General features: G+C 37.1%; 1 non-coding gene across 1 annotated transcript; it reads right to left on the bottom strand.

Moving 5' to 3' along the window:
- Nucleotides 1-10,853: 10,853 nt before the first annotated feature.
- On the bottom strand, nt 10,854-11,015 carry LOC122752293. The gene has a single exon (XR_006356064.1). It is a non-coding gene; the product is annotated as a U1 spliceosomal RNA (small nuclear RNA).
- Between the last annotated feature and the right edge of the window lie 673 nt (nt 11,016-11,688).

Raw genomic sequence — 11,688 nt, 5'->3', positions numbered from 1 at the left:
GTGTGTGGGGGGGGGGAGGTAGTTGCATTAATCATTAGTAGTGGGATCAAATGATTTTAATGAACATGAATACTTCTCTGATACCACTAGAGAACTAGGAAAAAACCACCATATTTTCATTAATTTAATTCCATTCAACAAAGACTTGTTAATCATTGCCTATGTGCCAGCTCCTGTTCTTGCTACCGGGACTAAGAAGTAAAAATGAAAAGAGTCCCTTCCCTAAGGAACTTACATTTTATTTGGACAAAACAACATTATATGAATATAGCCTGAGTGCTTTTGGGACACATAGACACACATGATAGGAGTAGAAGTTTTGTGGATCAATAAGGAATGTCTTTTGATCATGAGAATAAGTACAAGGGCTATAGGAAAGGACACTGAGCCAATATGGCTGGACTCAAAGTTTGCAAGATTTCCATTTTTACAAGGAGAGTCAGTGAAGCAACAATATGATGGTGGATGCTTTGAATGGAGATGAAAAAAGGGGTGTGGATGAGGCTATAGCTCTCTTCCGCATCTTTTCAAACTCCTTGGGGTAGGAGGGGCAGGGAGCAGGGATAAGTAGGCATACATTTTGATTAGAATAGATTGTCACTGAAAGCTGCAGAGGTACAGTGAGGGTAACAACTCATCCCTATCCCACCTTCCACTAGCCAAATACAACTGTCATTTATTCCAAGACTTTCCCCTATTCTTTTAATTTGTCTATAATCTTTGATTTGTATAATATTTAAGGCTATCTTACCCTTGATATAAAACTATAACCGATCATAACTGCTACTGGTCATAATTGCTAAGAATAAACTGTTTATTCTTAATTGTGAGCAAGGAGATGTAATCGTTGGAACCTCAGATTAAAACAACTATTTTTTAAAATTCTAGTTTGGGGGAGAGAGGAGGAATCTGAACTAATCCATAATGGAATGTTCTGGCCTTGATCATTTAATTAATAAATCCTAATAGCTCCTCAGAAGCAACAAAAAACAAAAACAAACAAACAAAAAACCAAGCCCCACCTCCCTAGGTTATTCGATCATGAATAAATAAACATAGATAAGGCAAGGTCATGTCTATTTTTCCTTATGAAAGTGGATTTGTGGTAGAATATGACTTTCCTACATCTGAAAGTTTGGAGGAGGGGGGCAGAAAAGTGAATATCTCTTACTTTCAGTTTCTTATTATCCAGATAATCTTATCAGACAACACACCTAGGGGTTGCACAAGTATTTTGGGGCAAGTGTGAGAACATAAGTAAGCAATTGAAAGAGAGACAGATGAACAGATAGACGGAAAGAGTCATAGACACACAGAGATAGAGGGAGACAGAGACAAAGGGAGAAGGAAAGAGAGGAGGGGAGAGAGGAAGAATTCTGGAGGGAGGCGATGAATGAAGAACAATTTGTTTCAGGTTCAGAGAAACAATTTATAGTGCTGATGTGAAGGAATATAATTTGGCAATCAGGAGTCACATTATTTTAAATTACATTTCCAGATAGAGGGAAATATTAAAAAGGAATTAGGAATTTTTCTCCATTAGAGTTTTAGTTAGAGTCATTTCATTAAATGACAGCTTCAAAGTAAATGGGGAGGCAATTATATATGTACACTAATCACATGGGATGCTGAAATATTGTATACTCCCTAACCCCCAACCCCATTTCTTGCTATCTCCATGAAATAATGTTATCTCTAAGATAGTGCTTTTGATGAAAGAGAATGAGAAGGGAAAACAAGGAAATCTAATTGGCAATAACATTTACTTCTAAAACATTCCATTATGAAACTGTTTTAAAAATGAACACTGATCTTTTATGTCCAAAGATTGCTGTCTGGTATTGAGCAACACTGACACAGCCTAAGGTTTTGTCCATGAATACTTGAAAAGTTAATTGAACAAACCTTTGACAACAACAATAATGACCCAAAATATTAAAAAAAAAAACCAACCTCAAAGCCAAGAACAGTGCTATATAATTATTTTAAAAGATAAATAAAAATTAAAATGTCACATTGCATCCTATGCCTCAGTAAAGATAAGCAAACCCCAATTCTTCCTTAGCCAGAAGAGGGTAGTAATAACATTTTATATGACTTTTATAGATTACTAACAAGAAACAAAAATAATTTAAATAATTTTGTCAAAGGCCCTATTAATCACTATCTTAAACTCTATTTCTATGGCTTGACTAGCTCTAGGCCACTGCATGTTGGGATTTTTAATTCTTTTTTTTTTAATGAAGTAAAAAATGAAAGTGGGGTTGGGGATAGGAGGAGCATATTCATTTTCCCTCCCAGAGATACATGAATACACTGTGTAATCTTCCCATGCAAGAGAAGGGTTTATGGCTTCAGGAATACAGCAGGTGGTGACTCATCAAGTCAATAAATGGCCATTCTCCCCTCCCCCAACTGAACAATCTAATAAATTGTTGTTGTTTTGTCCTATCTGACTCTTCATAATCCTATTTTGGGGTTTCTTGGCAAAGATATTAAAGTAATTTGCCATTTCTTCTTCAGCTCATTTTAAAGATAAGGTAACTGAGGCAAATAGAGTTAAGTATTTTGCCCAGGGTCACACAGCTAGTAAGTGTCTGACGTGTGATTTGAACTTAGGTTTTCCTGCCTCCAAGCCTGGCACTCTATCTACTGTGCCACCTAGCTGCCTCCAATCCAATAGGTACTTCATACATAATGATGATAGTGGCAGAATCTACAACTAGTAGGTTTAGCCCTGCTAGAAGTGCAATGATGAATTTTAAATTGCTCACATTTGTTCATATGGGTTTTCAAAGGAAAAATCTGACTGGAAGAGAATTATACACATATACACACACACACTGGCCTTGGATTTTAAAGAAAGTAGGGGGGATGAGATAAGGGGAGAGAACAAGCATTTATAAAGTACCTACTATGTATCAGGCAATTGTGCTAAACATTCTCACAGACAATTCATTTGATGTTAAATAATAATTAAGATGTATAAATACCAAAGGTAGCTAGATAAATGTGGAACAACTTATGAGAACTATTAAAATTTTCAAAAATATGAATAATTTCTAATGAAATTATCTTTATAAACATTGTCATAAATAATGAATTAGCCATATTTGTTCATTGAGGCTTTTTTCCCTTGTTATATTAATGTTCCACAGTGATGTAATGTCCAAAATTTATTGGTTAATGATTAACATTACAGTGTAGGGGCAGCTAGATGGCTCAGTGGATAAAGCCCTGGCCCTGGATTCAGGAGGCCCTGAATTCAAATCCAGCTGCAGACACTTGACACTTACTAGCTGTGTAATCCTGGGCAATTCACTTAACCCTCATTGCCCCAACCCCCCCCAAAAAATCCTAATAATAACATTACAGTGGTGAATATTCTTTTTTGAGATTGTATGTTTTTTTCTTCACTTTTGTGTTTATGAGGTTCCATTAGTATAGGGAGCTCAAGTATGGAAACGCTTTCAACTGATGCAAATCAGCAACTTTTATATAATTTCCAATTAAAAGCATTGTCTAAAGAATTCACAAGCTAAGTGACCTACCCATAGTTACACACTGGAAGAACCACTGGCAGGACTTAAAAGCAGGACTTCCTGGCTCCATCATTCTGACCTGCCTTTCATCTTTCATGCAGCAAACGAAAACCATGGGATCATAAGATTATAGCTTTGGAATTGGAATGCAACATAGAGGGATAGTGTAATTCCCCCATTTCACATATGAAGAAACTGAGGCCAAGGGAGTTTAAGTTACTTGCTCAAGGTCACACAGGTAGTAATTGGCAAAGAAGGGATTTAAACCCACATCCTTGAATTCTGAATCTGGCAATATTTCACTCAGTTCACCACACAGTCTTAACATATCAGAGTATTGTTAGCCTAAAAGACCAATCAAATGATGTTCTGGTTGAAATTAAAATGTTCTGGGGCAACTAGGTGGCACAGTGGATAGAGCACCGGCCCTGGAGTCAGGAGTACCTGAGTTCAAATCTGGCCTCAGAAACTTAACACTTACTAGCTGTGTGACCCTGGGCAAGTCACTTAACCCCAATTGCCTCACCAAAAAAAGAAAAAAAATTACATTGTTCTGGAAATGACAATATGAAAGAGGGGCTCACGAGTACCCCCTATGATTATCAGTTAACATAAATTAATCAGCCATACTTAATTAACTTTTTAAAAATTATATTTAAGATCACATGGTAGAAAACATTTCCCTCAAAAGTCTCCCATATGCATATGCTGAATCCAGGGTAAAGTGTACTCAAGCTTAGAGCACACAGGTGGCAAAAAGATAACTGAAAATTATTTTGCTGGGACTCTCAAGATGTTTCCCTTAGGTACGATATGGGATTTTTCTTCTGTGATCCTTGTAGAACCCCACTGGGTCTAATCTATCTTTAGTTCTCAATAAAGATATTGCCATCAGCTGTTCTAAAGATGCTGTTAGGAGACTGATGGAAAGTCCAAAACCCTTTGGATCTGGTGTCAATGTAATCTTCCACCCACCCAATAAGAAAGGGAGATTAGTACCAAAGTCAAGACTGGTACTCTCCATTCATCTTCCACCCCGATCTATTCCTTCTTGTGTTGGCTGTGTCCGAAGATGTATGTCTTATTCTGCATCTCTGGTTTTCTGCCTCTCTTCCAAGAAAGTTCTTCAGTAGTCTGGTGGAGCAGTGGATAGAGCACTGAATCTGGCATTAAGGAAGATCTGAAATCAAATCTGGTCTCAGATATTTGTAACTGTGTGACCTTAGAAAAGTCACAACCTCATTTTTTTCAACCATAAAGTGGAGATGTTAATAGTACCTACCTTACATGATCACATGAGATAATATTTGTAAAAAGTGCTTAGAATAGTGCCTGGAAGGTAGTAGGCATTATATAAATACTTTTTTCCCTTCCTTCTTTCCTATAGTCATGATTGATTATCAACATTATTATTTTTTTCAAAATTTCCCCTTATATTAATATAGCCATTATATAAATTATTCTCCTGTTTATTCCCACTTCACTCTACATCAGTTTATGTCTTCCCAGGTGATTCTAAATGTTTGTTATTTCTTACAATATAATGATATCCAATCCCTTGTATATACTATAATTTGTTTAGCCATTTCTCAAGATACAGTTTTCTTTGTTCATAGGGTTTAGAAATCATTTGCAGGAATTGTATTGGGCTTTGCTTTATTGCACTTCACTGATATTGTGGGATTTGTTTATTTTTTACAAATTGAAGGTTTGTGACAACCCTGCATTAATTAAGTCTATTGACACCATTTTTTTCCAACAGCATGTTCTTACATCATGTCTCTGTGTCACATTTTGATAATTCTCACAATATTTTTTATCTTTTTTTGTGAGGTAATTGGGGTTAAGTGGCATGTCCAGGGTCACACAGCTGGTAAGCGTCAAGTGTCTGAGGCTGGATTTGAACTCACATCCTCTGGAATCCAGGGCTGCTACTCTATCCACTGTGCCACCTAGCTGCCCCAATTCTCACAATATTTCAACATTTTTCCATTATTATTACATCCAGTTTGTTGATCTATGATGTTACTATTGTAATTGTCTTGGGGCATCACAAAATGTGCCCATATAAGGTATCAAACAATCAATAAATGTTGTGTTTTTTCTGGTTGTTTCATTGATTGGCCTTTCCCTTATCTCTCTCCTTGTCCTCAGGCCTCCCCATTTCCTGAGATACAACAATATTGAAATTAGGCCATTTAATAATCCTACAATGGCCTCTAAATGTTTGAGTGAAAGGAAGAGTTAAATGAGGAGGCAAACTTTATCTTCTTTTAAGAAATTGCCACAGGGGGGCAGCTAGGTGGTGCAGTGGATTAAGCAATGGCCCTGAATTCAGGAGGACCTGAGTTCAAATTTGACCTTAGAAACTTGACACTTACTAGCTGTGTGACCCTAGGCAAGTCACTTAACTCTCATTGCCCCACAAAAAAAAAAGAAAAGAAAAGAAAAGAAAAGAAAAAGAAATTGCTGTAGCCACCCCAACCTTCAGCAGCCTTTACCCTGATCAGTCAATAGCCATTAACACTGAAGCAAGATCCTCTAACCAGAAAAAAGATTATGACTTGAGGAAGGCTCAGATGATTGTTTGCCTTTTTTTATCAATAAAGTTATTTTTAATTAAAGTATGCACATTTTAGACATAATACTATTACATACTTAATAGACTACAGTATAATGTAAACATAACTTTAATATGCACTGGGAAACAAAAAAAAACTTTGTGTGACTCACTTTATTATGATATTTACTTTATTGTGGTGGTCTGGAATGGAACCTGCAATATCTCCAAGGCATGCCTATGCCTATATTGCAATTTTAACATTTTATAGAAAAGGAAACTTAGGCTGAATAAATTTGTTTCATTTATCCATGGTCACACAGGTTGTAAGTAATTGAACTGAGATTTCTGGATCTGGGTCGAAGATCTTCAGGGTCTCCTTCAATTCCTTTCCTGGATTAACTAAATATTTTTGGCAAGTTAGAACATTTCCTATCCCCTTCTTCATTTTCCAGGCTACTTTGGGGTTTTCAATGTCCTTTCCCTACCCAGTTACTCCTCTTCCTTCCTCTATAGACCATCTAGTTCTTTAGAACCCCCCCCCCCATGGATGCCTGGGCATTGATGCTCCATACTTTTCTCTACCTTCATACCCCTACAGATGGCCTGTGGAGTAATGAAAATTTTCTCCTGATTTACTAAAGTGGCTAGGATGTATTTTATAAAATGAGATTACAAAGCAGGTATGGAGATTGAGGGTGAATCACATCCCTCCATTCCCTTCTTCCCCAAGGGAATACAATTTAGACGTATATCTGTTAGTGTCATGTATTGGAAGATCTTAGGGATCTATGATTTCAAGTGTAAGGAAATTGTTCTAGAAAGACCAAGAAATGATCACACACAGTCGAAGGAGCAACAAGAAGTTTTAAACTAAATATAAAAATTTTAGCAACAACAGGTGATCACTTTAAGAAGAATAAGTCTATTGTGTGAATTAGAAAAGAAACAAAGAAACAACTATCAAGAATGATAAGCCCTCTGTGATGATGATGTTTCCTAAGTCAAATTCAAAGAAGAGCCCAAATCCTAATAAGACACATATAAGATTCATAGGCCATAAGAAGCCACAGGTTGCTTTTACAGCAAAGTATGGATAGAGGAAACTATCCCAAGGAGTAGGGCCAGGATCCAGCCATGTGGGAGCACAATAGCAACAGTGACTGAATGCATTTCTTTCCTCACTTCCTACCCCACCCCACCCTACCCCTAGGACTATAATTTTGTTTCTCTTTTCAACCATTGGGCTCATTCTCTCATGATCCCTCAACAACTCAAGTCAGTAAATAAGCATTTATCAGGTGGGTAGGGAAGGAGGAAGAAAAGTTTGGAACACAAAGGTTTTTAAAAAATGATGTCAAAATTTGTTTTGGGGTTTTTTTTACATATATTTAGGAAAATAAAATTCTATTCAGAAAAAAAATACAAAAATGAAAAAAAAAACCCCAAGCATTTATCAAACACTCATAATCCTTTTTTGAAGCCAAATTTGAACTCAGGTTTTTCTGACCCAATGTTCCATCTACCAAACCACCTAGCCATGCTATGTTACCATTGTTTTTTTTTCCTTTTGGTAGCATTTCCATTTTATCTATTTACCACCAAAAAAAAAATCATTAATCACTTACTTTGGCTGTAACATGGGATGCACATGAATCTCTTTTTTAAAAGGAACTTATTACTGCTACTGTGAAAAGAACAATGGTTTTGAAATCAAAAGACAAGAGTTCAAATCCTAGCTCTGCTACTTACAACACTTCTTTGGACCCCAGGTTTCTCAAATATAAAATGAGAGAACTGTATTCAGCAATCTCTAAAGTCCTTTTCAGCTATAAACATATAATTCTCCAATACCATTGAGGAAGGGATAACCTTTCTCCTAGAATGTTACCTTTTCTTATTTTATTTTTTTACATAATAATGAATTGTAGAACTTAAGAGTTGGAAGGCATTTTTACTTCAATATTCTCATTTTATGGATGAGAAAACTCATGCATAGTAGTATTACATACTATATCCAAAATCACCCAACTAAAATTATGATATGGGTATTCTGACTTCTAGTCTATGATCCTTCTACTATACCACACCATCTTCCAGTTCTTCCAAGTTGGTATGATTTAAACAGGTATGTCTACTACTCTACTGGCCTGTGCTCTGGTCTTCAAGCAACCACAGGCCTGCTTTTATCTGAACTGGAATTATGAGGAGCATCCAGTTCCACTATGGTCACAAACTCCGGTGTGCTCCTCCCTGGCCTAGGACCACTTTGCAAGACTGTGACCTGGATCCAAGTATGGGCGAAACAAGAGTTCTGCCTCAGTGCTAGCAAAAAGACCCCTATAATCTACTTCTAGCCAATTGTTTGACCCCCTTACCCTCTGTGGGCTGAGTTCCTGAAGCAGTTGCTCCTGCTGCTGATTCAGTGGCTCCCAAGACCAGCTCCTGGTTTGCTGAGTCTGGGTCTTCCCTTGCACACCCCGTGCTGCACTCTCACCCTGGTATGACAGACCTTTCCTGCTGACTTTCTAAGGTACAACCTTCTAACCAACCCTGTTCTTTTGTGGGTTCTGCTGCTCCAGGAATTGACTTGTGGAATGATTTGAAGATATTTGGAGGGGTCTTCGGGAGAGCTCACGTAAGTCACTGCCTTTCCTCCACCATCTTGGCTCCAAACCCCTCCCCCCATCTTCCTTAGATAACTTAAATATTTAATTTTTTCTGGCTAAAACTTGGACAATTTATATAAATGTGTGATGACTTCAAATTAGAAAGCCAATGAAAATTATATCTTTCAACTCTTGGCTTCATGATTTCCCATTAGTCTCATTATCTATAGATAGAAAATAAGTGAAAGATCTGACAAAATTAATGGATCACAAAGCTCCAGTCAGCACTACCTGGATGAACAAATTTAATTAAGTCATCAGGAAACAGAACTCTTCTTAGATAACATTATGAATATGGAAATGAAAATAGGATTAAACAGGGAAGAGATGTGTGGGGCCAATTATTATCCAAATCAATCTACTTGCCACTCAACATTCATTTCCTAACTATAGAAGATGTTCATGTAAGATCTAGCTGTCTAAAATTCATCTGATCATTCCCTTAACAGATCATTATAAGGATAGAATGTTTCAGAGGTGACTGTATACAACTTTAGTTTTTGTTCTTTAAATCATAAATGAATACTCCTGAGTAAAATCTGTCTGCAACATTCACTTTCAGAAAGCACCAAAAATGAACATTTTCTTGGTGCTATACTTACTGAAGGTGCCATGGTGCAGTAGTATTAATGGTTCTCAATAGGCTTGAGGACAAAAGAAATCAGTGTCTAAGTCCTTACTTTAAGTATTTGCTATCCATATAACCCTGAACAAGTCACTTAACCATTTTGTCCCTTAGATAATTCCCTAGGATTAAGTTATTGGGGGAATTTTGTTGTTGTTGATAGAGATAATTCCCTGTGTTGACAAAATCACAATGCATCCCTGTATTTTCAGACTCAGTGGTGATGATGATAATCTTAGGACACCAATGAATTGTCTACAGTAGCAGCGAGGCAAAATCTTTTTTTAAACTCTCTTGCCATAGACTTTATTTTTAATTTTCCCCCCAATTTTTCTCCCTCCCTCCCCTCTGTCCCTCCTCCCCAAGACAGAAAGCAATCTGATATAAGTTATATATGTGCGATCAAATCAAACATATTTCTGCTTTAGTCACATTGTGAAAGAAGAATCAGAACAAAGGGAAAAAAACCTTAAAAACCTCAAAAAACCCTCAAAAAACAAACAAACAAAAAAACAAAAGTGGAAACAGTATGGTTCAATCTGCATTAAGAATCCACAGGGGCAGCTAGGTGGCACAGTGGATAGAGTACTGGCCCTGGAGTCAGGAGGACCTGAGTTCAAATCTAGCCTCTGACACTTAACACTTACTAGCTGTTTGACCCTGGGCAAGTGACTTAACCCCAATTGCCTCACCAAAAAAAAAAAAAAAAAGAATCCACAGTTCTCTGGATGTGGAGAACATTTTTTATCATGAGTTCTTTGAAATTGTCTTGGATCATTGTATTGCTGAGAAGAACTAAGTCTATCACAGTTGATCATCACACAATGTTGCTTTTACTGTATACAATGTTCTCCTGGTTCTGCTCATTTCACTCAGCATCAGTCCACTTAAGTCATTCCAGGTTTTTCTGAAATCTACCTGTTCATCATTTCTTACAGCACAATAGTATATCATTACATTCATATACCACAACTTGTTCAGCCAGTCCCCAGTTGATGGGCATTCCCTTGATTTCCAATTCTTTGCCACCATAAAGAGAGCTGCTATAAATATTTTTGTACATGTGGGTCCTTTCCCCCTCTCTATGATCTCTTTGGAATACAGACCTAGTAGTGGTATTACTGAGTCAAAGGGTATGCAAGTCCCAGAGCCCTTTGGGCATAGTTTCAAATTGCTCTCCAGAATGGTTAGATTAGTTCACAACTCCACCAACAATGCATTAGTATTCCAATTTTTCCACAGCTCCTCCAACATTTTTATTTTCATTTTTTTGTCATATTTGCCAATCTGACAGGTGGTACCTCAGAGTTGTTTTCATTTGCAGTTCTCTAATAAATAGTGATTTAGAATATTTTTTTCATATGGCAATAGATAGACTTGATTTCTTCATCTGAAAACTGCCTGTTCATATCTTTTGACCATTTCTCAATTAGGGAATGACCTGCATTCTTTTTTTTCAGGGGAGAGGATGAACACAGTCCCCCAATACCACAAATTATGCAGTCATTTCCCACATTTGGGGAAATCACAGGGGTCAGCCCATACAGAATGCAATGGATAAGCCTTGCCCTGGGTAAAACACCTTCGTGATCATGGAATCACCCCTGCCAGGTAAGTATTAATTTTTTGTTTTGTTTTGTTTTGTTGCAGGGCAATGAGGGTTAAGTGACTTGCCCAGGGTCATACAGCTAATAAGTGTCAAGTGTCTGAGACCAGATTTGAACTCAGGTCCTCCTGAATCCAGGGCCAATGCTTTATCTACTGCACCACCTAGGTGCCCCAGTGACTTGCATTCTTAAAAATTTGATTTAGTTCCCTATATATTTTAGAAATGAGGCCTTTATCAGAAACACTGGCTATAAAAATTGTTTCCCAGCTTTCTTCTTCCCTTCTAATTTTGGCTGCATTGCTTCTGTTTGTACAAAAACTTTGGCAAAATCTTTTAATAATACATTGAGATATAGCTAATAGGCAGACTAGAAAAAGTGGATAAGAAGTTCATTTTTCCCCAGGGCACATAATAGACACATAATAAATGCTTATTAATTGAAAGATTACTACCAAGTGCCAAGTGCTAATATCTTAGAATACAAATAGAAAAGTAAGACAGTTCCTACTAGAAGGAACTCACATTCTTATTGAGCACATAACACTTATGAGAGGGTTTTGATGCATAGAAGATAGTAAAGGAAAGTGACCCCTAGGATGGACAGGCACATCAGATGGCAATGCCCAGGGGTTGAAAAAGACAGGCAGAAAAAAAGGGGGGGGAGAACCTGAATGACAACAGGA

This window comes from Dromiciops gliroides, chromosome 3, assembly GCF_019393635.1.
Source record: "Dromiciops gliroides isolate mDroGli1 chromosome 3, mDroGli1.pri, whole genome shotgun sequence".
Classification (NCBI taxonomy): domain Eukaryota; kingdom Metazoa; phylum Chordata; class Mammalia; order Microbiotheria; family Microbiotheriidae; genus Dromiciops; species Dromiciops gliroides.
Note: the sequence above shows the minus strand (reverse complement) of the source record. Positions and strands in the feature narration are given on the sequence as shown.